This window comes from Armigeres subalbatus, chromosome 1 (genome assembly GCF_024139115.2).
Source record: "Armigeres subalbatus isolate Guangzhou_Male chromosome 1, GZ_Asu_2, whole genome shotgun sequence".
NCBI classification, from domain to species: domain Eukaryota; kingdom Metazoa; phylum Arthropoda; class Insecta; order Diptera; family Culicidae; genus Armigeres; species Armigeres subalbatus.
In genome coordinates, this window is record NC_085139.1 from 110,780,035 (window position 1) to 110,806,126 (window position 26,092).

Below are 26,092 nucleotides of genomic sequence, written 5' to 3' on the forward strand. Positions count from 1 at the left end.
CATTCTGACTACGTGCCCGGTCCTACACTGATGCCATTCGTGGTTCATTCGTCCCCTCTATGTATCTACCGTCTTCCACTTTCCCTTCGGAGAGTCCAACGTAGTACATGTTTTGTGAATATAAAAAAGTCTCACATTTTGGTCCGACCCCAATCATTTTAAATAGGAAACAATAGTACAGGATTATAGTCAAGGCAGCGGAGGAGATGACTACGTCAGTTCAGCGGACAATGGAAGCCAACCAGCCCCCACCTTGAGGGAAGTTAAGGATGCCATTCAACAGCTAAAGGCCAATAAAGCAGCTGGTAAGGATGGTATCGGAGCTGAGCTCATCAAGATGGCCCCGGGAAAGCCTCATCTACAAGAAAGGCGACAAACTGGAGTGTGAGAACTTTCGAGCGATCACCATCCTTAATGCCGCCTACAAAGTGATATCCCAGATCATCTTCCGTCGTCTGTCACCATTAGTGAATGAGTTCGTGGGAAGTTATCAAGCCGGCTTCGTTGACGGCCGCTCGACAACGGAGCAGATCTTTACTGTACGGCAAATCCTTCAAAATGCCGTGAATACAAGGTCCCAACGCACCATTTGTTCGTTGATTTCAAGGCGGCATACGACAGTATAGACCGCGTAGAGCTATGGAAAATTATGGACGAGAACAGCTTCCCTTGGAAGCTTACCAGACTGATCAAAGCAACGGTGGATGGTGTGCAAAACTGTGTGAAGATTTCGGGCGAACACTCCAGTTCGTTCGAATCGCGCCGGGGACTAAGACAAGGTGATGGACTTTCGTGCCTGTTGTTCCACATTGCGCTAGAAGGTGTCATGCCTAGAGCCGGGTGTAACAGCCGGGGTGCGATTTTCAACAGATCCAGTCAATTTATTTGCTTCGCGGATGACATGGACATTGTCGGCCGAACATTTGCAAAGGTGGCAGAACTGTACACCCGCCTGAAACGTGAAGCAACAAAAGTTGGACTGGTGGTGAATGCGTCAAAGACAAAGTACATGCTTGTGGCCGCCTGGGAAGCAGTGTTACGATAGACGGGGATACCTTCGAGGTGGTCGAGGAATTCGTCTACCTCGGATCCTTGCTAACGGCTGACAACAACGTTAGTCGCGAAATACGAAGGCGCATCATCTGTGGAAGTCGGGCCTACTACGGGCTCCAGAAGAAACTGCGGTCGAAAAAGATTCGCCACCGCACCAAATGTGTCATGTACAAGACGCGGAGTATTCGAGAGACGGGTGCTTAGGACCATCTTTGGCGGTGTGCAAGGAGACGGTGTGTGGCGGCGAAGAATGAACCATGAGCTCGCCCAACTCTACGGCGAACCCAGTATCCAGAAGGTAGCTAAAGCCGGAAGGGTACGATGGGCACGACATGTTGCAAGAATGCCGGACAGCAACCCTGCAAAGATGGTGTTCGCTTCCGATCCGGCAGGTACGAGACGGCGTGGAGCGCAGCGAGCGAGATGGGCAGACCAGGTGCAAAACGACTTGGCGAGCGTGGGGCGTATCCGAGGATGGAGAGATGCGGCCTCAAACCGTGTATTGTGGCGTCAAATTGTTGATTCAGTGTTATCTGTTTAGATGTAAACTAAATAAATGAAATGAAAACTCTTATAGAATCCAATAAAGAAGTCAAATTCCATTATCTTATATTCAATGGTTTTGCTTTGTTTTTCCAGCACTGGGCTAGTTTCTGGCTTGCTGGGATCCGAAAAGTCGCAAAGACAAAGGCGGCCGAAATGATTTTTTTTTGCAATTCCTGATCATAATACCTGGTTTACAGTTCGTCTTTGAGTGATGTCAACGAAATAGGTGCTTTAATGAACATTATGCAACTCAAATGGGTTGCATAATATTCATTATAACACTCATTTGGGTGCTATAATGAAAAACCAACATTAGAACAGTAATTACATGACTACATTTTGCTGAATTAGCTAGGGGTAAGTGTCCAAATAGTGTATTCTCTGCGACGCGTCGCGTTTGATGCACATTAAATCAAAAATTTTCAAAGGCAAGTACGTACATCTATCGTTTCACAGCTTATCGAACTATGCAATGTGGAACGGTAAAATGGAATCTGGTTGGTCTATGCTGCAACATAATTTAGAGGAAGAGGCCCCAAAACGTCCCCGAGGCAAAACGCCTTTTGTGGTATCCCTCAAATTTACCGTCATTAATATGTCCGTAACAAAACTAGATCTAAAATTATGTAGGTTAGGCGAAAAAAGTTTCAAAATAGTGTATGGGAAGGTCGAAAAAACCGAAAATTTCCACATTTTGAAGAAACATCTAACATGTTGGCGAGGCAAAACGCCCTAGTGGGACTAACCTACAATGTACTTGCGTCTCCACGCACTATCCATACCAGAATGCTGATTCGCCGACGCGTGGTGCTTTGTTCCATAGGAGCTGCCGGCTAAACAGCGTTTTGCCTCATGAGTTTTCCGGCAACAGAATATCACAACTTTTTTTAAATGTTTTTAAAAAAAATTCATCATTGCAAAAAATAGCGTGTGCAACTCGTTGCAAAACTCGATTTTTTCCTTTTTTCGATTTTTTCAGCACCGTAGTATTTATCCAACTCAGCATGCCTCGTTGGATAAACGTACAACTCGTGCTGAAAAAATCATCTATTTGCAACTTGTTGCACAAACAACTGAGCCGTTTGTTTGAGAAGCTGCTATTATTCATTTATTTATTCAGACTAAGGCCGAAGTAGCCTGTGCGGTATATAAGAGTCTTCTCCATTCGGCTCTGTCCATGGCTACACGTCGTCAACCACGCAGTCTACGGAGGGTCCGCAAGTCATTTTCCACCTGATCGATCCACCTTGCCCGCTGCGCACCTCGCCTTCTTGTTCCCGTCGGATCGTTGTCGAGAACCATTTTCATATGTGACATGAGAAACTGCATATGTGACATTTTTGGCCAAAATGAGTTTTTCATATATTCTGAATCCTCGTCCAAAAATACGTATTCTGGCAAAAAACACGAAAAAAAAAAATTTTGTTCGGAAATTTATGAAGAATTTTTCGTTTGTTTGAGAAACTACATATGTACACGCATATTGAAGAGCGATTATGAAGTACGGCTTGCAGTTTTCAAACTGGAAGTGCCTCAGGATGTAGAGTTTTGCCAAAAACTATTGATCTGTATCGAAGAAATCAAAAGATTCGGTGCCAATTTGTTCAAAAACAGTTTTTTGGGCCAGTGGAGATATATCAGTTTCCACACTGATATTATTCCCTCCCCCTTCATACGGGAGCTTGGCAGAAGGAAGGTCGTGTGATATGTGCCATCACAAACATTGCTCTACGCTCGCTTTCAAATCGACTTCTATAAAAACATTCTTCATGCCTGCCGTATCCTAACGGAACTATCAATTCTATACTTTCGCCTCTAATTCTATCATGAACATGTACGTCTAAGTTTGGAAGATGATATTAGCATTTCCATATCACAATTTTTTTTTATGTTAGTCCCAAACTTCATCTGTTGGTTCTTTGTGTAATTACAGCTGACCTGGCAATAACGGAGTAGCAACCGTGGGCGGTCAATCATGCTCATACTCATGCTCACAAGAAATTCATGGAAAATATCTAGGTTGAACTGCAATTGCCTGATTTGTAATGTGATATATTGTTATAAGAATCTGCCCCGCCCCAAAAACCTCTGCATACACATTTTTACGCTGATCTGTTCAGTGGGTTCCAAGTTTATAAGGGTCAGACAGGCAGATATTCATTTTTATGTATATTGATGATTATTACGATTGGAGACACAATGTACTTATTAAAGGGTCACATTTTGCATCTTCACTCAAGACAACCGTAGTAGAAGCGACATTCATACGTGAAATAATAATAATTCCTCATGCGATGCTTACTCCTCCCTGTATTTGGATCTGCACACTTAAATCATTTCACAGATTTGTCAACAGCAGAGTTGATCGATGCTAAGATTCTCAAGAAATTGCTCGACGTTTTGCTAATTATAAAGTACTACAAAGTACGGCGATGATGACGCTCTACGTTCACACTCGTTATACATACCTGAAAAAAAAAGAAACAGATAATTTGCTTTAGAATTACAATTACAATTAACATATTGCAATATATAGAGTAATATCCTCTGTCCCTCTGTGTGTTGGCGAATAAACCCTGTCGCAGAGAGGTCAATTTGGGGTGCACGCGGCATCATCATTCTTGATACCAGTCGTGCAGAGGGAAGCAGGCGCGAAGTCGACCCTTCCCACCTTCCGAGGACATAGGTCGTGGTAAGGCCACCTGAAAAGCCGGCAATGCGCTGGCACGATACCATGGTGTTCTTCTAAAAAAAGCGAGTCACGATGTTCGGTGCTGCAAGGACACGCAGCTAACCTCGAGGGTGCGTTGTGCACTGGCCCCCCTTTGAAGCATTACTTTCTGGTTGTACCGAAGGGACTATGGGTACCCCCCCCTATGGGACCCCAATTGGAGACATTTTTTCACAGACTCAATGGTTATTAATAATTTGGCAACAGAGGCCAGCAAAATTGCTGTGGATGATATTAAACAAAGGTACAGTCAGGTGTTTGAGAAAAACTTTTCATCGCCAATCAAGGGATTTAAAGCACAATTAGTGATGAAAGATGAATCTCCCATCTTTAAAAAAGCGTATGATGTCCCATATCGACTAAAAGATAAAGTTGCTGATTATTTAGATAAATTGCAAAAGGAAAAAGTTATTACACCAATAGACACAAGCGAGTGGGCTTCGCCGAAAATAATTGTTATGAAGAGAAATAATGATATTCGTTTAGTAATCGATTGCAAGGTGTCCAGTGAAGAAATCGTAGCAGTCTTTGCCGCGAACAGACGTGTTTTTCAAAACATCATTTTTTTCTCTGTCAAAAATCATTTAAAAACTTCAATATCCAGTAAAAGTGTTGGTAAAAGTGCCATATTTCAGTAGCGAATCGTAATCGAAAAGTGTCGAAAATTTAATATACGGAGGATTTTGGGGGAAGAAGGTACAACCCCAAATGTATTGGCAGGGGTCCAAATGCAGTTCACATCAGTTTCTCCATCTACAATTAATGCAAGAGCTACAGCAGCGACAATAGCAACAATACAACCAGCAATGAAGGATGAGAAGCGTTGAAATTATATCGTCTCTCGGATATTTCTGATGCGTTCTGTTCGAAACTGGAGCCATCTTAATGGTAGATGAACTCAACTGGTGAGCACGTTCCGATTCTTTCCTATCTTTCTATCATTGCTTTATAAATTTAAAAAAATGAAAAGTAAACCCTAAATACGTACAGGGCATCGTTTGCTGCTATTGCCGCGGGTATTGTGGGAGTCCCAGGTACCCGGTTCACGCTTTAGTTAGCAACGGTGGCTCTTCTTAACCTTCTATTCCCTGAGTAGTTATTACGAATAAGGGCGTCCTTGCGAAATTTTGCTGTACCTGTTACGAACAACTAGTACATCCCGTTCCCTACACTTCCTGAAGAAACCTTTCTTGCTTCAGAGGTGAATCCTTTTTGTAGTACTAGTCTTCGTAACAAAAAGGGCACCATTATGGAGCATGAGATCTGATCAAATTATTCGTAGTACTACTTGATCAACACCCCCAGCTGGGTGAGGGGTAGAGGATGACACACACACACACAGTAATCGATTGCAAGGTGTCCAGTAATAAATCAATAATCCCAAATACTTATCCATTACCAACAGCATAGGACATTTTTGCTAATTTGGCCGGATGTAAATTTTTTTGTTCCCCTTGATTTGGAAGGGGCATATACGCAGCTCGAGTTAACAGAGCGGTCCAAAAAAAAATAGTAGTGATTAATACAATGAAAGGATTGTACATTTATAATAGACTGCCTCAAGGTGCTTCCTCGAGTGCATCTATTTTCCAGCAGGTGATGGATAAAGTTCTAGAGGGAATTGAAAACGTGTCTTGCTATTTAGATGATGTGTTGATTGCTGGAAAAAACTTGATGGAATGTCAAAACAACCTTTTAATAGTTCTGGACAGGTTAGCAAATGCTAACATCAAAGTTAATTTTGAAAAGTGTAAGTTTTTTTGTAAGGGAGCTCACTCATTTGGGACATATTATCAGTGAGAAAGGGTTAATGCCTTGTCAAGATAAAATTGATACTATTGAGAAAGCAAAGGCTCCTAAAAATGAGTCTGAATTGAAGTCATTTTTAGGATTGTTGAATTATTACCATAAATTTATTCCACATTTATCATCTAAACTATATTATTTGTATAATTTACTCAAGAATAACGTGAAATACATTTGGGATGACAATTGTCAAAAAGCTTTTGAAGAAAGCAAAAACCTTTTAGTGAAAACAGATTTTTTGGAATTTTATGACCCTAAAAAAGCGTTAGTTGTTATCTCAGATGCATCCAGTTATGGACTTGGGGGTCTAATAGCCCATGTAGTAGACGGAGAAGAAAAACCGATTAGTTTCACTTCATTTTCATTGAATCAGGCACAGAAGAAGTACCCTATTTTGCATCTGGAAGCGTTAGCGCTTGTATGTACAATTTCATGTAAAAAATCCACAAGTGCCTATATGGTCAACATTTTACGATTTATATCGATCACAAACCGTTGTGGGAATTTTCGGGAAAAGAGCAATAACTCAATTTATGTGACTATTTTGACGATTTTGATACAATTTATAGACCCTCACATAAATTAGGAAATGCGGATTTTTGTTCGAGGTTTCCTTTGATGCAGGAAGTTCCTGAAGAGATAGACGCAGAAGTTATTAAAAGCATAAATTTTAGTAAACACAGTCCAATTAATTACAAAATGATAGCGGAGGCAACAAAAAGCGATGATTTTTTGCTGGAAATCAAAAGATTTATGCTTAATGGTTGGCCAGATAGGGTAAATAAACGGTTCAGTGAAGTTTTTGCAAACCAGCAAGATTTGGAATCGGTTGATGATTGCCTGCTTTACAAAGATAGGGTAATAATACCAAAAGTGTACCATAAACCAATTTTAAAGTTGTTGCACAGCAATCATGCAGAAGTAATCAAGATGAAACAATTAGCGAGAAGTATGGTTTATTGGTTCGGAATTAATGCCGACATAGAAGATCTTGTGGCATCTTGTGAAGCTTGTAATAGTATGGCAATTTTCCAAAAACCTGAGACGTCATCCAAATGGATACCAAAAACTAGAACTTTTAGCAGAATACACATAGATTTTTTTATTTTGACCATCGCACCTTTTTGTTAATAGTTGACAGCTTCTCCAAATGGATTGAAGTGGAATGGATGAGACAAGGCTCTGATTGCAAAAAAGTGTTGAAAAAGTTGGTAGCGTTTATTGCGCGTTTGGGGTTACCGGATGTTTTAGTTTCGGACAATGGTCCGCCGTTTAATTCTAATGATTTTATTATATTTATTGAAAGACAGGGTATAAAAGTGATGAAAAGCCCTCCTTACAATCCATCAAGTAATGGGCAAGCGGAAAGGCTGGTAAGGACAGTAAAAGATGGTTTAAAAAAGTTTTTACTAGAGCCAGAGATCATGGAGTTAGATCTGGAAGACCATATAAACTTGTTTCTATTTAACTTTAGGAACAACAATATGACAAGAGACGGACACTATCCGTCTAAAAGAATAGTTTCGTACTCCCCAAAAACCATTTTAGATCTTTTAAACCCAAAGAAACAGTACAGAGAGCAACTGGATAAACTAAAACCAAATGATGAAATCATCACAGTCCGGAAAAGTCCGAAGCATTCAAATGATGTTATCGATGATCTGATGGTTGGGGACACACTGTGGTATAAGAACCACAATCCTCATCATCATGCGAGATGGATAAAGGCTACTTTTATTAAAAGGTATTCTCCAAATACTTTCCAGATACTTATTGGAAGCGTAGAGACAATGGTCCATCGAAACCAGATCAGGATCCGTAAAGACGACCAACCGTGGTAAAGGCCGAATGTTTTCATCACAAGAAATTGTCTAGATGAAACGGTTAACGATGCGAATCCCGGAGGCGGATAAAAGCCAAAAGGAAAAGGTCACGAAAGGAGGTGCTCCAAGTAGAAAACGGAAACGCACGACATCCAAAGCTGAACAACACGAGCCTAGAAGAATAAAAACGGAATAAAAAACAAAACAAGTGTGATGATTATTGTTATAGTTAAGGTCTTGAACTATTATTGAATTTTTTAATACTGTACATTATTGAATTCGTTCTGTAGATAAATATCAAGTTCTGAACATTCATTGTAAAGGGGAGAGAATTGCTAATGCCTGCGCATTTCAAGCACTTTCGAAGCGTCACTTATCGTGACTATCGAACGAGCCGAAGGGCTCGAGATCGGATACTGAATACACGTTAAGGCAGTCTTTGCTGAACTATCAACTGAACAAGTTGTTTTTCTATTTCAAGCCGTATATTGAGATTTACCGAAATTAACCAAAGTATTATCCTAAGGATTGAGATATAACAAAAGGGACAAATTCAACAAAAATAAGTTTTATGGGTCAAAATATAGTTTTTTATGGATCAGTTTCAGATTTATGGATCATTTGGTATACGTTCATGGGGAAATAGCAAGAAATGTATTGTTTTTCTTGACCATGTTAATGGAACATATTTTCCAATTATTGCAAAATTTTAGCTTAGTTATGGATTGAAAAATTATTCTTGATGGAATCTCCTGAACTATTTTATGGATTTATGGTAGCGTTTTATGGAACATTCAGATGTTAATTACGAATCGTTTTTCATTTTTTATGGATCCGTCTTTATTGTTTATATGCAAAAGTGTGTTTTGCCGTTTTCTTCTTTCACGTAGGTGCATTTTTAAAATGTTCTACCGGGGTTAATTTTTCTATACATTTTTGGGGTGGGTAAATCGGCTTTGAGATTTCTAATATATTTATTTCTAGATCTAATAATATTTCCCCATATAGACACCGTGGGGCAGGTTTGCTCCTCTCCGGAGGTGAAAATCTCATCGTCTGTTAGGGGTGGCTGATCATCATCCGAGTGCCACCGAGGGACTCCAAGCGAAACTGTGCATACTGTTTTGCATTATATCAGCATCGAGAAGGCAGCCCTTTCAACACAATGTAGGTAGTGCAACCCTAGTAAGGTAGCCTGAAGAAGTTTATTCAATTACCAAGAAAGGCAAAAAAAGAGCAAACGGATGGATTTAACGGCAATAGACCCGGCAACGAATAAAGGACAATTAATGGAAAGGCGGATCTTGGAACGTGAGAACTTTGAATGAACCCGATTGAGCTTCTCAAACTTGGAAGTGATCTGCTACATCAATCGATCCCCCACATTATTCAGAAAATATGTGAAGATGCCTCTTGAAAGAAGGCTTTCAAGACGCGTAGAAGGGTCGCGGGCCTTTTGAAGGGAGGTTTCCGAGTCTCTTGAAAATAGGCTTCCGAGCCTCTTGAAAGGTTGCTTCCGAGCCTCTTGAAAGGAAGCCTAAGAGTCTCATGAAAGGAGACTTCCAAGCCACTTGAGACATATCTCATATAAAGGCTTCCAAACCTTTAAATTCAAGATTTTATTCTTGATGTATTATTCAACTTTTTTTTCGATCAGGTAGATTACATTTGAAGATTTTTTATCTTCTGTCCCACAACATTACGCGTTTTGTCCGAGGTAACCTCTGGGGTCAGCGAAGATACCCCCAGATGTACATGTACCCCATGTTGAAATCCGCTGATATAGGTGATAAAAGTGGAAATGGAACGGACTGCTAGAACATGATAAATATAGAGCAAGATACAAATGATAAGAATGTAACGAGTCAAGGATTAAACTCACGACCTGTTGCGTATAAGGCAGAAGTGGTAGCCATATGACTATTAGGCCCGTTTATAGGATTAAAAAAATATTTTTGTGACTGTGTTCATTGAAATGCTATTCATAATATAACAGCAGTATACTTTTTAATCACTTGTCATAAGACGAGTTAATACAATCCCATTGAATTCCACCACTTAATTGTATCTTGACAGATACGTATTTCGACCTCAACAGTAAGGCCGTCTTCAGTGTCTCGTACTTGACTCGACTTAAGTGGTGGAATTCAATGGGATTGTATTAACTCGTCTTATGACAAGTGAAGACATTCCACTAAAAAGCTCAAAATAATTTTCTTATCATAGTTTTTAATGTTTGAATTTAAAAGAATAAGTAGAAATCAAAACGTTTTCATTAATTCCACGGGACGCCGCAGAATATAAATCATCATTCTGCATAGGACGATTCATCTTTGCGGGGTATGCCATTTTTTCACAAAAGCCTTCTTAGGCTTCTTCGAATTTTTCAGTTTTCTTTTTCAAAGTAATGTACAACAACACTTCACTCTTACGTTTAGTGCAGTCCGAGCCAAAAAAGGCATCACAGTAGGGACGGTGCAATAAGGGCACTTCGTGAAGTTTAACGCTTCAGTAAAATTAACAAACTTTTCGAAAAAACTTGAAATTCCTGAAACTTTTGATTTCCAAAAAAAAGCTAAATCGTGATCACATCAGCCGAATCTAATGCAACGTACACACCAGTCAAGCAGTTTGACGAACATTGACTCCGCCCCCAAGAAAACGCTTCGGTTGCTGCTTTGTTTGAACGTGTGTGAAGTTGTTCGAACAACCATTTGACAGTTGGCGGCTCGGTTGGAAAAAATTAAAACGGTTTGATTTTGGTTTGAGTTGTCGTTGGTGGAGTCAAGGTTCGCCGAACATGTATGAGCATTTGTAGTGAAGTTGCACAAACCCCCATATATTTTTTGATGGTTGGTGCTCGAGTTGGTCCTTCGGTCGTTCGTGTGTGATATTGTTGGTCGAATAAATTGATTGTTCGTGCCGCTGTTGTTAAAACTTGATGGATGTTTGAATAAACGAGAGGTGGAGTCAATTTTGGTCAAACTGCTTGACCGTGTGTACGTTCCATAATATACCTACTTTGCGGAAACGAACGAAAGCATGACAGCAAACAGAAAAGCAACCATCCGCGCAACCATCGACCCAATTTGATTAATACAGATGTTTTCTGTCTGTGTGTGTATGTAATATGTATATGTGTAATAAAACTTACTCATGTTTTAGTAACTTATCTTGAACCAATTTATTTGCAACAAGGAATTCGACGGGCAATCGTTTCCCATTGTTTATTGTGGTCAATTATTAGACCAGATTGAAATATGGAATCGAAAGTAATGGCCAAAATACAATTTTTACACAAATACCACACTATAAAAGCTCATTCCATTTTTTTAGTATATCTAATGCACGAGGAAGGCATGAACACCACTAGGTGGTTCAATCATATTTTTTTCTTCAAACTATCAAATTTTTAAAATGAATATAATTTCTTATGCATCGCGAATTAAAATCTGGATCTTCGTTACGTGAACCTTTTTATTGTATTCCGTATTTTGCTGTCAAAATGTGAAAAACAATACAAAAGACGAAACCGTATATTTATAATTTATTAGAGCAAAATTCTCGCACGAGGAATAAGTAACTGTAACTCATTTTGAATATACACTTTATTTCTCTAGAAAGACATTATTTTTGATAAATGGATACATCGACATCAATAATTTATATGTATCTACAATTATAGTCGCTGAGTTGAGTTCGTCAAATGGTGAACGGGTATTATTAATTAATCCCGTCTCGACTTCAGGTGTGCTGCACTTGCCGCGTAACGAACGGAGTTCTCTGTTCTGTCGGATCTGTCGCTGTCTGTTCCAGGTTTACGCAAACTGCCTTCCGACGACGTAGCAAGAACTATTATTAGAAGCGCAAGCTTTGCTGTTCGACGACGCGCACTTGTTCTGCTTGTCTCGCTTCGGGTCACTTTGGGCGGAACAATTGATATCCTCTCTACGTACCTAGTACTTGATATGCATTAGGCAGTTTAAATACCTCGAAGCGCACATTCAAAATGGTTGTAATTAAATAACGCTGGTCAGTAAAATTGCCATAATCAATCTTTGTTGCCTTTAGGAGCCTTCCTACAAAGTACTACTGACAACTGGTCTTGTTCTTTACTGTTTAACATGTGCAAACTACCTTTATTAAATACCTATAAAGACAACTTGTTGCACAGCATCCTTCACAAGCTATCAACCCTGATCTCCATTATATTAATTCAAGTCTGAAGGTGTGGTTCCCATGCCCTCTCCGTGTTCAAGTGAACGTTAGAAGAAAATTATAACCCTCGTAGAATCACTTTCAAGAACCCTAGGAGAATCGCTAATAACCTTGCCGGTTGAATTTTGAAGCCCGTGTTCAATGTCCGCTGTGTTATTCAGTAAGTCAATAACCAATAAGCGCTCAATTTGCGGTACACCAATCAAAAAACAACTCGATCAACCGAGGCGAATCAGCAGGCAGGTAGCTACTCCTGCATACGTTTCTAATATTTCAAACGTGCTGTACGAACCGACCGCTAACCAGAAAGCTGGGACTGTCCTCCTAACCATCTTACTCGGTTGCCACAGTCAGAACGCCACAAATCGACCGGCTTCGTTCTCACTTGACCGGCATCAATTACACTTAATTTAATAACACAGGGCTGTACCAGCAGACTCTACTGGTAGACTCCTCTAAATGACGCAAACCAAACGAAAACGACGTTGCCTACCCAAGAGTCAGAAAAACAATCAACAGCTCATCATCAAGCACTTGTTTCTGTGTTCAGAGATCTCTGTTCTCGGCCGTGCCCCTCCGTCGTCGTTGTTCCGCGTTGCAGAGCACAAATCAAGCGTCTTTTATTGCGAATTTGGTAAACATTCGCGCATTGTCTCGTCGTTAGCACTTGTCAATCTGGAGAAGGGTAAACAGCCTCATCAGAGCATGATCACCAGTTTTTCCCTCCCATACGCACATATGCATGTCAAAACAGTTTAATTGAGCGTATTCGAACAGCTGGTTATTAGCGGATTATTTGTTATATTCGGTCCAAAAAGCAAACGGAAATCGAGAATTGTTAACTTCTCAAGTATAGTGATTATTTGCTGATCATCTGATGGGCTTCCTACTGTTTGCATTCGAAGGTTCATTGTCCCGTGATAGTTTTGTGGCATGTTTGGTACGCAGTTTGAAACAGGCATCAAAAGCTATAGTTGAATTAATAGAACGATAATTAAGTTCACCACAGTGAAAAAATATCCCTTGTTGAAGTACTGGATAAGTGACTCAAATCTGTGACTATGACTCGCAGTTGAAAAAATCAGCGAATATTGTAAGCGACAAAAAACAGCAATAGGGAATTACCTCGACGATATGACTGAAACAAAATGCTGCGCTGATGGAAAACATCAAAAAGACTCGAGTTAACAAGGCAGACTCTTTTAGTGGAATGTCTTCACCTGCCTTAGACTAGCTCGGCACTATTCTATTTAATTCTACCACGTTTTGTTATCTTTTACAGATACGTATTTCGACCTTGACTGTAAGGCCGTCTTCAGTGTCTCGTACTTGACAGACATAACTTCAAAAAGAATCAAAATTAAAAAATTTCAATCAAAATATTGATTTTTAGGGCCACCCTATCGTTATTAATATCATAATAAATTATACAAACGACATACGACAAAGGTTTCTACAGTACAATACTAAAATTAGAAATACAGAAGATAAAAGTTTAATCTCAAAATGAAGTGGGACCATCCTACATATTCGGCTAAATGACCTGTTCGGCCAATTGGCCAAATGGTAGATTCGGCCACACCAAGTAGCATTCGGCCGAATGGTTTTCCCCTTTTGCGACAAACATCAAAGCTTTAACAATGACCTTTGATTTTGCTGCAGACACTTTGTTGTTGAAATATAATCTTCTAGGTGAAAATAGGGGGTCTCCAATAGCCTTGCTACAAAGGCGTAGGACTGCCAATCCGGAGATAGCGAGCAAGATTCCCGGTCCGATCGAGGATGTTTTCGGGTTGGAAACATTCTCGATTCCCTTGGCATAGTGTATTTGACAAGATACTTGCTCATGCAATGACGGGCATAGAAAAGTCAATTAGAAGGTGGTGGTCAGGCACGATGTCAGCGTTGCGTTTATTCCGAACATCGAGAAGGCTTCGTCTCCATTTTCGGCTGATATGGTCGATTTGATTCTCAGTATGTTCATCACGAAAGACCCTCGTGACTTTGTGCACTGGTCGATGGTGAAAGAGCGTTCAGCGTTATTGCCACATAATTCTTTAAGCAGCTCACCGTTTTCCTTCACTTCTCCGAGACCATCATGCCATGCTCATAATCCGTGTTGTCGGAGCCGATATTCACATTGAAGATGCCCATATAGATCTTGATGTCACTTTTCGCAGCTTTATCGATTACGGCATTCAGTTCACTTTACAAAAATTTCATTGTCCTGTATCTCGACAGTGTCGCCTAACATTAGATTCCTAACACGTGTTCCAAATCTGGCAATGATTATTCTCTCATTTATTAGTTCCCACTAAATGAGCACCTGAACAGAAACCTACTCATCGGTGCCGGGGAGCGTTGACATTTCGAAAACCGGAATAAATAATATCTTCCCCGACGATAGTTTGTGTCCTTCAAAGTTCAAAGTTTGACCAACAGACTCGCGAGCCTGTTGGTCTATTCTTGCTCGAAACTCTTATACTATATAAAGACAAGGTAAACAAATCGACAACATTATTTATTTATTACCAGACAAAGGCCGGAGTGGCCTTTGCAATACATAAAAGTCTTCTCCTTTCAGCTGGGTCCATGGCTGCACTTCGTCAACCACGCAGTCTGCGGAGGGTCCGCAAATAGTCTTTCACCTGATCGATCCACCTTGCCCGCTGTGCACCTCGCCTTCTTGTTCCAGTCGGATCGTTGTCGAGAGTCATTTTCACCGGATTACTATCCGACATTCTGGATACGTGCCTGGCCCATCGCAGTCTTCCGATTTTCGCGGTGGGAACGATGGATGGTTCTCCCAACAGCTGATGCAACTCGTGGTTCATTCGCCTCCTCCACGTACCATTCGCCATCTGCACCCCGCCATAGATGGTACGCAGCGCTTTCCTTTCAAAAACACCCAGTGCGCTTTAGTCCTCCACGAGCGTCGTCCAGGTCTCGTGTCCGTAGAGAACTACCGGTCTAATACCGGTCGCCTTGATCAACCGTATCAGTTTATCCGGAAATCCGTTTTCGTGCATTAGTTGCCATAGTTGGTCCCGATCGATTGTATCATATGCGGCTTTGAAGTCGATAAATAGATGATGTGTGGGCACGTTGTATTCGCGGCATTTCTGCAATACCTGACGTATGGCGAACACCTGGTCTGTGGTAGAGCGTTCACCCATAAATCCGGTCTGTTACTGCCCACGAACTCTCTTGCAAATGGTGTTAGTCAGCGGCATAAAATTTGGGAGAGTACCTTGTAGGCGGCGTTCAGCAATGTGATTGCGCGGTAGTTGCTACAATCCATCTTATCGCCCTTTTTGTAGATGGGACACACGACACCTTCCATCCACTCCTGCGGCAGAACCTCATCCTCCCAAACCTTGGTAATCACCCAGCGCAGCGCTCTAGCCAGTGCCTCACCACCGTGTTTAAACAGCTCTCCTGGTAGTTATTCAACTCCAGGGGCTTTGTTGTTTTCCAGCCGGCCAATCTCCTCCTGGATTTCCTGGAGATTCGGAGCCGGAAGTCGCATGTCCTGCGCGCGTGCTCCTAGGTTCATTACCATACCGCCACCGTTGTCTGCCATATCGCCATCCAGGTGCTCTTCGTAGTGCTGCCGCCACCTTTGGATCACCTCACGCTTGTTTATAAGAAGGTTCCCGTTTATGTTCTTACACATATCGGGCTGTGGCACGTGGCCCTCACGTGAACGGTTTAACTTCTCACAGCACTATCGTGCGTTATTAGCGTGGTACAATTCCTCCGTCTCTTCACGGTCTCGATCTTCCTGCTGGCACTTTTTCCTCCGAAAAATCGAGTTTTGTCTGTTCCGCGCCCGTTTGTATCGTGCCTCGTTCGCCCTCGTGCGGTGTTGCAGCAATCTCGCCCATGCTGCATTCTTCTCCTCAACTAACTGCTGACATTCGCCGTCAGTCGTTTCTCTGATCCGTGCCTAGTGCAGCGGTTGCGGTGCTTCCAATGGCGGATCGAATATCTTTCCAGCCATCTTCAAGAGACGCTTCGCCTAGCTGCTCTTCCGTTGGGAGTGCCACTTCCAGCTGCTGCGCGTAGTCTTGGGCTAGTCTACCGTCTTGTAGCCGCCCAATGTTTAGCCGCAGCGTCCGACTTCGACGCGTGTTGTACACCTTCGAGAGTTTTGAGCGCAGGCATACTGTAACGAGGTAGTGGTGGGATTCAATATCCGCACTGCGGTAAGTGAAGAATTTACCGTCGATTAGAACGTGGTTGGTTTTCCGTTACTTGATTACGTGATTTCCATGTGGCCTTGTGGATATTCTTGCGGGGAAAGAAAGTGCTTCGGACTACCATTCCGCGGGAGGCTGCAAAGTTTATACATCGTTGACCATTGTCGTTCAATACGATATGCAGACTATCCGGTCCGATGACCGGTCTATACATTTCCTCCCTTCCTACCTGAGCGTTCATGTCACCGATGACGATTTTGACGTCCCGCAGTGGGCATCCATCGTATGTCTGCTCAAGCTGTGCATAGAACGCTTCTTTCTCGTCGTCGGGTATCCCTTCGTGTGGGCTGTGCACGTTGATGATGCTATGGTTGAAGAATCGGCCTTTTATCCTCAGCTGCAACCCAATCACGCGTTGGCGCATCTTTCCCAGCACTATGAAGCCGGTTCCCAGCTCGTTGGTGGTGCCACAGCTTTGGTAGAAAGTAGCCGCTCGATGCCAGCTGTCCTGTCCAGCAGATTTCCTGCAGCGCTACGACGTCGTAGATCATCCTGTCGCTTTATCGTAGATTATCCTGTCGCAACCCGCGAAGCCTAGCGACTTGCAGTTCCATGTTCCTAGCTTCCAATCATGATCCTTTATTCGTCGCCTAGGTGGTTGCCGATTGTATCGAGTCGTATTATCTTATATGTCGTTCGTAATGGTTGTTTTTAAAGGCGGCTTATTGGGCGTCCGCAAACCTCCTGTCTCGTCCCACCTAACACCAGGACCTGGGCTTGTGCGCTTTGAGCGGCACACGGTCGCTTTGGCGGAGCCTACTTGCGGATACTGTCAAACCCCACCACAGCATAGGCAGGTGCCACAACTCGCAGATGGCCTGAGGAGGGGTCGTCAAGCCCTTGGACATAGTCCCTTTTTTTTCTTACTTATGGATCCTGTACACCTCCGGTGGTGAAAGATCTCCATCCTGAGCGTTGCCCGGCTATCGCTTTAACCTGTTGCCAGGTTAGATTTCGGTCGACTTCTTTTATTTCTTTATTGAGGCTTCGCCGCCATGAGCCTCTGGGTCAACGCTTCTTTCTCGTCGTCGGGTATCCCTTCGTGTGGGCTGTGCACGTTGATGATGCTATGGTTGAAGAATCGGCCTTTTATCCTCAGCTGCAACCCAATCACGCGTTGGCGCATCTTTCCCAGCACTATGAAGCCGGTTCCCAGCTCGTTGGTGGTGCCACAGCTTTGGTAGAAAGTAGCCGCTCGATGCCAGCTGTCCTGTCCAGCAGATTTCCTGCAGCGCTACGACGTCGTAGATCATCCTGTCGCTTTATCGTAGATTATCCTGTCGCAACCCGCGAAGCCTAGCGACTTGCAGTTCCATGTTCCTAGCTTCCAATCATGATCCTTTATTCGTCGCCTAGGTGGTTGCCGATTGTATCGAGTCGTATTATCTTATATGTCGTTCGTAATGGTTGTTTTTAAAGGCGGCTTATTGGGCGTCCGCAAACCTCCTGTCTCGTCCCACCTAACACCAGGACCTGGGCTTGTGCGCTTTGAGCGGCACACGGTCGCTTTGGCGGAGCCTACTTGCGGATACTGTCAAACCCCACCACATCATAGGCAGGTGCCACAACTCGCAGATGGCCTGAGGAGGGGTCGTCAAGCCCTTGGACATAGTCCCTTTTTTTTCTTACTTATGGATCCTGTACACCTCCGGTGGTGAAAGATCTCCATCCTGAGCGTTGCCCGGCTATCGCTTTAACCTGTTGCCAGGTTAGATTTCGGTCGACTTCTTTTATTTCTTTATTGAGGCTTCGCCGCCATGAGCCTCTGGGTCTGCCTCTGCTGCGATGTCCCGCTGGGTTCCAGTCTAATGCTTGTTTACAGATTTCATTTCCGCCCCTACGTAGAGTGTGGCCGACCCAGCCCCACTTCCGATCTCGAATTTATGTTGCTATCGGCCTCTGGTGACAACGACGATGGAGCTCGTTGTTTGAGATCCAGTTGTGAGGTCACCAAGCCCGAATTATATACCGCAGGCATATGTTAATGAACACCTGCAGCCGTTGAGTGTTCTCCACTAATACACACCATGTTTCGCTAGCGCATAACAGCACAGATTTCACGTTAGATTTGAAAATTCGTGTTTTGGTGCGTTCACTTATCTGTTTTTCCAGATATTTCATAAACTCGCAAAGGCAGCCCTTGCTTTCTTTATCCGTGCGCCTATGTCGCTCTTGGTACCACCGTCTGACGCCATTTGGCTACCAAGATATTGGAAGCTTTCAACATTCTCCACTGGTTGCCCGGCTACTGTAAAACTGGAAGGAGTCACCGTGTTTACATCCAACGATTTGGTTTTGTTGACGTTGATGACTAAACCTGCCGAAGAGGAGCGCTCGGTCTGCATATCAGAGCGCCGTTGCGCGAGGAGTGCAACATCATCCGCCAATTCGAAGTCATTTAGGTGCTCCATGGTTATAGGCTGCCATAACAGACCGCGGTTTGGTTCACGGTCAATCGTATCTACCAGAATGTCATCGATTACGATGAGGAACAGTAACGGTGATAGAATACATCCTTGCCTCACACCAGCTACGACCCGGATAGGGTCGGACAAGACCCCATTGTGCAGCACTCTACACGAGAAGGCCTCGTACTGTGCCTCGATGAGGCCGATGATTTGCTCAGGAACTCCCTTGCGTCTCAGGGCGCCCCACATATTCTCGTGATTGAGACGGTCGAAAGCTTTTTCGTAGTCAATGAATACCATGTAAAGGCACTCTTGGAATTCGTTGACCTGCTCCAGAATGATGCGGAGCGTGACAATATGGTCCACATAGGATCTTCCGGCACGGAATCCGGCTTGCTGCCGCCGGAGAGTCACATCGATCATAATTTTGCACAGAACTTTGAGAACGGTACACAGCAACATAATGCCTCGCTAGTTATCGCATACAGTCAGGTTACCCTTTTTGGGCACCTTCACTAAGATACCTTGCATCCAGTCGACCAGGAAAGTTGCGGTGTCCAAGATATTACGAAATAAACGATGCAGTAGTTGAGTGGATGTCATCTCGGCTGATATGCGGTCGACCCCTGGGGCTTTATTCGATTTCATGCTTTGGATGGCTGTTTGAATCTCTAGCAGTGATGGAGCTTCGGTATTGACGCGTGTTATACGTCGGATCCTAGGCAGATCATGCCGAGGTGGTGATGGCCTGACTGGCACTTGAAAAAGTTGTTCGAAGTGCTCGAACCAGCGTTTCAGCTGGTCAGTTGGGTCGGTCAATAACTGATCATTCGCGTCTTTCACAGACATAGTCCCTGCTGCCCGAGGAATCGACAACATATTACAAATATTACCAAACTTTGAATAAAATTTAAAGTAATAATATAGCTAGAACAAATTTTTATTGAAAATCATGTGCCAATCCCGTTCCAAATGTTCGATGCATTTGAATTAACTGTTGCGGCTATATACACACAAGAAGAAATAAAGAGGGAAGAAAAAAGAAGAAGAAATAGGAAAGAAGAAAGAAGAAAGAAGAAAGATGAAAAAAGGAAGAAGAAAGAAGAAAGAAGAAAGAAGAAAGAAGAAAGAAGAAAGAAGAAAGAAGAAAGAAGAAAGAAGAAAGAAGAAAGAAGAAAGAAGAAAAAAGAAAGAAGAAAGAAGAAAGAAGAAAGAAGAAAGAAGAAAGAAGAAAGAAGAAAGAAGAAAGAAGAAAGATATAAGAAGAAATAAGAAAGAAGAAAGAAGAAAAAAGAAAGAAGAAAGAAGAAAGAAGAAAGAAGGAAGAAGAAAGAGGAAAGAAAAAAGAAAAAAGAATAATGAAGAAAGAAGAAAGAAGAAAGAGGATAAAAGAAAGAAGAAAGAAGAATGAAGAATGAAGAAAGAAGAAAGAAGATAGAAGAAAGAAGAAAAAAAAGAAGAAAGAAGAAAGAAGAAAGAAGAAAGAAGAAAGAAGAAAGAAGAGAGAAGAAAGAAGAAAGAAGAAAGAAGGAAGAAGAAAGAAGAAAGAAGAAAGAAGAAAGAAGAAAGAAGAAAGAAGAAAGAAGAAAGAAGAAAGAAGAAAGAAGAAAGAAGAAAGAAGAAAGAAGAAAGAAGAAAGTAGAAAGAAGGAAGAAGGAAGAAGGAAGAAGAAAGAAGGAAGAAGAAAGAAGAAAGAAGTAAGAAGAAAGAAGGAAGAAGAAAAAAGAATGAAGAATGAAGAAAGAAGAACGAAGAAAGAAGAAAAAAGAAGAATGAAGAAAGAAGAAAGAAGAAAGAAGAATTTATTTTTTTATTCACGATTTAGAAAAAGACACAAAAAAAATCAAATTTAAAATTTTTAGAATTTTGATAGGATTCTTTTTTTACACCGCTCGTAGGTTTGATCGTATGACTTCAGTTTGCCATCAAAATCTTTGCAACATGTTCCAAAAAATCCTAAATTATTCATAGAAAAATCATGTGATTAATATACGTTAAACATTTGGGATGGGTGCAAGATTAAGAAAATGTAAATCATGTAAAAACAAAATCCGGTATAAAACAATTTCTTGAATTTATTCATCTTACGTTCTACAATAGGTTTATGAAGAGACATGAAAACTACATATAGTTTATTCAACTGGAAGATAATAAGAGTACAAGGATAGATCTCACCGAGTCTTCCGGGAAGCTTGAGAACTTTTCACCATTCAACACAGAGGTTTTCTGGATCGAGGCAAATAATCCTAATGTGGATACGCATAGCCCGAAATGGAATTCTTTTCGATGAATCAGCACTGTTTCAATCAACGACTATCATAATGATGTATTCCTTTTCACAAAGCCTAACATGGCGTAAGATTTTGTTGGGACCATTGTGATGTGCTCATTGAACCTCACTTTTAAGTCAATTACTGTTCCTAGGTCCTTAACTGTGGAAACTCAGAGGAGATTGTTGTTTCCCATTGAATAGTCAACGTACAAGGGATCGCGCTGCAACACTGCATTTGGATATGTTAACTTCCATGCCATTGTGCTCCAGTGTGCTCCAGTGCAAAAGGTAGTCAATATCTTGCTGGAGTGCACAACAGTTGAGATTGGACTCAATTGCACGGAATATTTCCAGATCATCGGAAAACATACGTTTCGACGATTTCATACGGGTAGAAAGGTCGTTGACAAACAGGATGAAGATTAGTGGTCCAACGTAGAGATGTCAAAAATTAATCGATTACTTCGATTAATCGATTCATCGTTGTGATAATCGATTAATTTTGAATCGATGACTACCCAACGATTAATCGATTCAATAATCGATAGGAATCGAGAGTAATCGATTAGTTACTAATCGATTAATCAGGATTTTACGACATCATAAGGATGTCGCTAATTAATTAATTACTTCGATGAATCGATTAATCGTTGTGATAATCGATTAATTTTGAATCGATTAATATACAACGATTAATCGATTCAATAATCGACAAGAATCGAGAGTAATCGATTAGTTACTAATCGATTAATCGTGATTTTACGACATCTCTAGGTCCAAGGTGGCTTCCCTGAGGAACCAATTTTAGAATAAAAATAATAGATAGTATCATTACGAACTTTCAGACCTATGTATTTTACAACAATTTAATGGATATCTAGAATTCTTGGAAAATGTCTATTAACTATTTATATTTACTTTCTTAATAATACGGGTCCTTCAAATTCCCAAAGCATTTGCGATCTGTATTTAAAATTCCTCAAAATTTCAAGAATACGTTTACTAACAAACATTGCTTGAGCTGTCGTACCAGTGATGCGTAGAATATGTCTACTTTCAACTTTCAAAATTTTAGCTACTTTGCTAGCCTAAAGTATAACGAAAGTACGGTGCGAATGGGTTACGTTGTGTAAACGGTTCCTGCTTTTAATAAATTTCGTCTTTCGGAGCAACATTTCCTCTATCGAAACAAAAACAATAATTCACCTCTATGTATGCATCCGATTGGTACGTAGTAAAGTAAATATCATCCGAATAATTCTTCAGTTCAGAACCAAAAGACTTTATACGAAGCAGTAGTTATCAAACTATTAATTAAAATAATAACTTTGAGTAAAATTTGTAAAAGTTCGTAAAATTTTGAATCTAACAGGGCCTACATCCCTGTGGTAACGAACAAATCCCACAGCGACTTGTATTATTGCGCTGTTGAAGCGATCGTTTGTTTTTCGTTAGAATGGACATAATACTTAATTGAATTTAAATCACAAGCGTAGAAGTCAAGTTTATGCCATTCAATTTAATCCACTACCCTGTTTGTATCTTTACATGTGCGCGAATTTGATCAGCTGTAAGGCCGTCTTCAGGGTCTCGCACTTGACTACAGCTGAGTACTTAATGACTCTACTTAAATTGAAATGTTAACTCAAAGCTATGGAACAAATAAATTCGATAATTGTCCAGCTCTTATTGCTTCATCAAGCGGCTGTTTCGACTACGTGGGCAATTCACTTGGAACGCACAATCTGCAACACTTAAATCAGCACAGCAGCGAATTAGCTTCTATTAACTAAGAACTGTCGCTTTCTAGCCTTCCTTCCACATAAATCGTTGAACATAATCTATTAGTTGCAGTTGGATATCTCGATTCACCGACAAAACTGGAAACCGTTGGGGTGGAACACCCACCACGTGCCTGTCCACCAAGGTGGCTGTCTTGCCGCGAAGACAAACTGCATGCTTGCTTACCGAGCGGAAACTGCAGCTGCCCAATTGATATGGACGGACGAACTACCACAATGTTGCTTTCGATGGACGTCCGAGTTACGGTCGGTTGACTCCGGCGCTGTCCTTGATCACAATTGCCAACTTTTGCGCGGTTTGGTCAATTTGTATACTTGTAGCTGCCTTCCACGGCTAGAGAAATAGTACACAACTAATCAACGGTGGCGACCGCGGCGACGGCGACGACGACGACGACAAATTACTGTGACGCGGATAGATACAATTTTCTAGCGTCCTACGGTTGGACCAGCATATATATGTTTGCTCTCTTGAAGGTCTTATTTGAAATTCACACTTTGGGTTGAACACTCGAAACGATTCTCACGCGGCGAGCTGCGTAGAATGAAACTTTGAACGATGGGAGGATACACTTCTAGTCGCGAACGCGTCCCGTACTGGAATGAAGCACATTTCTCCAAGTCAGCCTAAACGAGGATGATGCTGGCGCGATGACGACGGTGGCGACCGGTGATTGTCGTGAGTGATTGTGCCTATGGGAACTGACCGTTCGTTGGTCGGGCGGTCAGCCAGGGCACACAACAATACACACTGCCACGCAACGTCAACGAACGGCGCGCGAAAACGGTGCTCGCCGGAGACGTTCCGCGCAGTTCAAGATCCCTGCGTTCGGTTCTAAAAACTCGTTCAGTACTAGTAATCGGGAAGTACCCGTCCGGGCGGCGTTGATGAGCGTGCGGAGATAGTGTAGGATTGAATTTCGTTCGTTTAGCAGGGTGGAGACGCGGGGATAAATTTCTTATGCAATTTGTCTCGCAGGGCGACGATCACTGAGTCACGTTGATTCTGCGACTCATAGAGGTAATAATGCGGCGGGATAAACATCTCGGAATGCAGGGTGGTTCGTTTGATCATTTAGAGCCAGCAGTGGAATATTCCGAGTCGTAGTAGAAAGCATCGACAAAAACAGAACGGACCGATTAATAGTGAGGCGGAAGATGGCGTGAGTTTATGACAACCGCGATCGGACGGGATGAGTTGCATTTGTAATTAAAATTAGAGAAGCTTTCCTGGATTCCCCTTTGCAGCACTTGCTTGACCATGGCTATAAAAAAAAGTTATGCAGAGCGTGTATCTATGATTCGATGATTAGATTCTTATTGTGATGTATCGTGGCGTTTTTGTTGATTACCAAGCATGCAATGAATGGATATGGAAACCGGCTCAATTCATAGCCGGTAGGGATTCCCTAGTGGCGATTCCTTGACCTTGATCTATATGTTTAACAAATTAAAAATTAAAATTTGCCAAAAAAATATGCGTGTGGATACATGAAATAGGTATATTTTGATAAGTATATATCGAATTTAAAAAAAATCCCATTAGAATGTGCCGTCCAACTGCAATTCACTGTTTTTGGATGTTTCTGCATACATTTTTGCATATAAACTTCCAACGAGTTTAGCACCTCCCAAACGTTGACCAATTTGGCTGAAATTTTGACCAGAGCATCAGGGCATCAAATAGAACCGAATAAGAGGGCGGCCCATCAGAAAAATTGAAAAAAGTTTTTCCCATACTAATTTGAGCCACCCTAATGCAGGGGTATATGGGGCCGGGCATAATTCTTAAGATGGTTCAAGATCCCTCCCCGTTCCAGAAGAGGGGGGCTCCCATATAACTGAAACACAAATTGTTTGTGCTAAATAATTAATCTTGGGCGAGGCGGAGTTGGACGGGTCAGTTATTGTGACATAAAAATCAATACGGTTTCCATTTCGTTGAAAAGATCTTTTCTGGTGTTATGCGAGAATCATGCCAGAAAAGAATTATTTCAACTGTCGGAAGTAAGGAGTGCTACTAGTTTTACAGCGCTGGTTATTCGGATATTCGGAGCAATCCGGAAATCCTGATCCACCTATTCACAGACACTTACGAATAAATGGTTACCTGTTTTAAGCATGTAGCCTGAAATAGAAGTTAATGTTTCAAACTAGTATGACAAAAACATCTATTTTTAACAAATTGAATTCTTAGAATGATAAATGAGCGTTGAAACGTATAAGTTCGCCGAATATTTTCTTACTGTCGTTAAAATTAACATTGAAGTGACATACATTACCATTAGCTTCACAACTGGAAGTCTAATGTTGAGCTCCCTCTCCGATGCACCCAGCCCCTCATTCCGTAAAAAAAATCGATGTTTCTCGTGCTTTGAAGCGATGCTTAACGTTTACCTAACTATGCTATTTGTGGAATCGATAAATTAGACAACAATATGCTTTGACGAAAAACGTGTTAGCCATGCCGAGCAGCTAAACACTGAAATAGTTTCAAGATTAGTTAGTAATTTGCACGTTCGCCGTTTCTAAAAATAATTCCCCCAAAAAAAGTTCTTTGATTACGATCAACGCAGCTGGCGGGGTCCTCACGAGTCGTTAACCGGGGCGCGGGAAAGCTTCGAGGTAAAACGTGGCACATGACACGCGATAGCCGATAGCGCTCGATCGATTCTCTCCAAACAAGCGGCGGCAGATTATCGTCCGGTTCATTGTGTAGGTGTGATCGCGCCATCGATCGATCGGTTTCACTGTGATATGCTCACTTGCTCACCGTTCAAACCGTACGGGCTCGGCAGGTGATTGGATAATTGATGTGATAAGCAGGCCTGCATGGAAGCAGTAGCTAATACTGAGCAAATTAAAAGACCGGTGCCGCGTTTGAATGGTATTGATGGGGGTGGCTCCAATCAGTGCATTGATATGGAGCTATTCCGCGACTGTTTGTGGGGATTTTTGTGATTAATATTGGAACGATTGGAAACGATGAATAACAACCAATCTGGAAAGTCCTGTCACGGTGAATGTTTGCATTGGGCAGAACAGCAAAACAGACTTATGAATAATGATACTGTCGCGTATTGTGTTTTGATCTGGAAAGTTTTTTTTTCCTGTGTAAATATCTATGCACATAAGACGGCACAGACGATTGTAAATTTGCTCGAATCATGG

At 41.8% G+C, this 26,092-nt stretch overlaps 1 protein-coding gene across 2 annotated transcripts in view; it reads right to left on the reverse strand.

Annotated features, from left to right (window-relative positions):
• LOC134204920 (beta-alanyl-bioamine nonribosomal peptide synthetase ebony) overlaps nucleotides 1–26,092 on the reverse strand; it is a 112,977-nt gene that overhangs the window by 61,634 nt on the left and 25,251 nt on the right. The window contains exon 1 of one of the 2 annotated variants that reach the window (XM_062679739.1): nucleotides 23,088–23,529. The exons of the other annotated variant lie outside the window; for it this stretch is intronic. The gene's annotated coding sequence lies outside the window, so the exon portion shown is untranslated. Of the gene's footprint in view, nucleotides 1–23,087; nucleotides 23,530–26,092 lie in introns of those variants that run through there. 2 annotated transcript variants of the gene reach the window in all.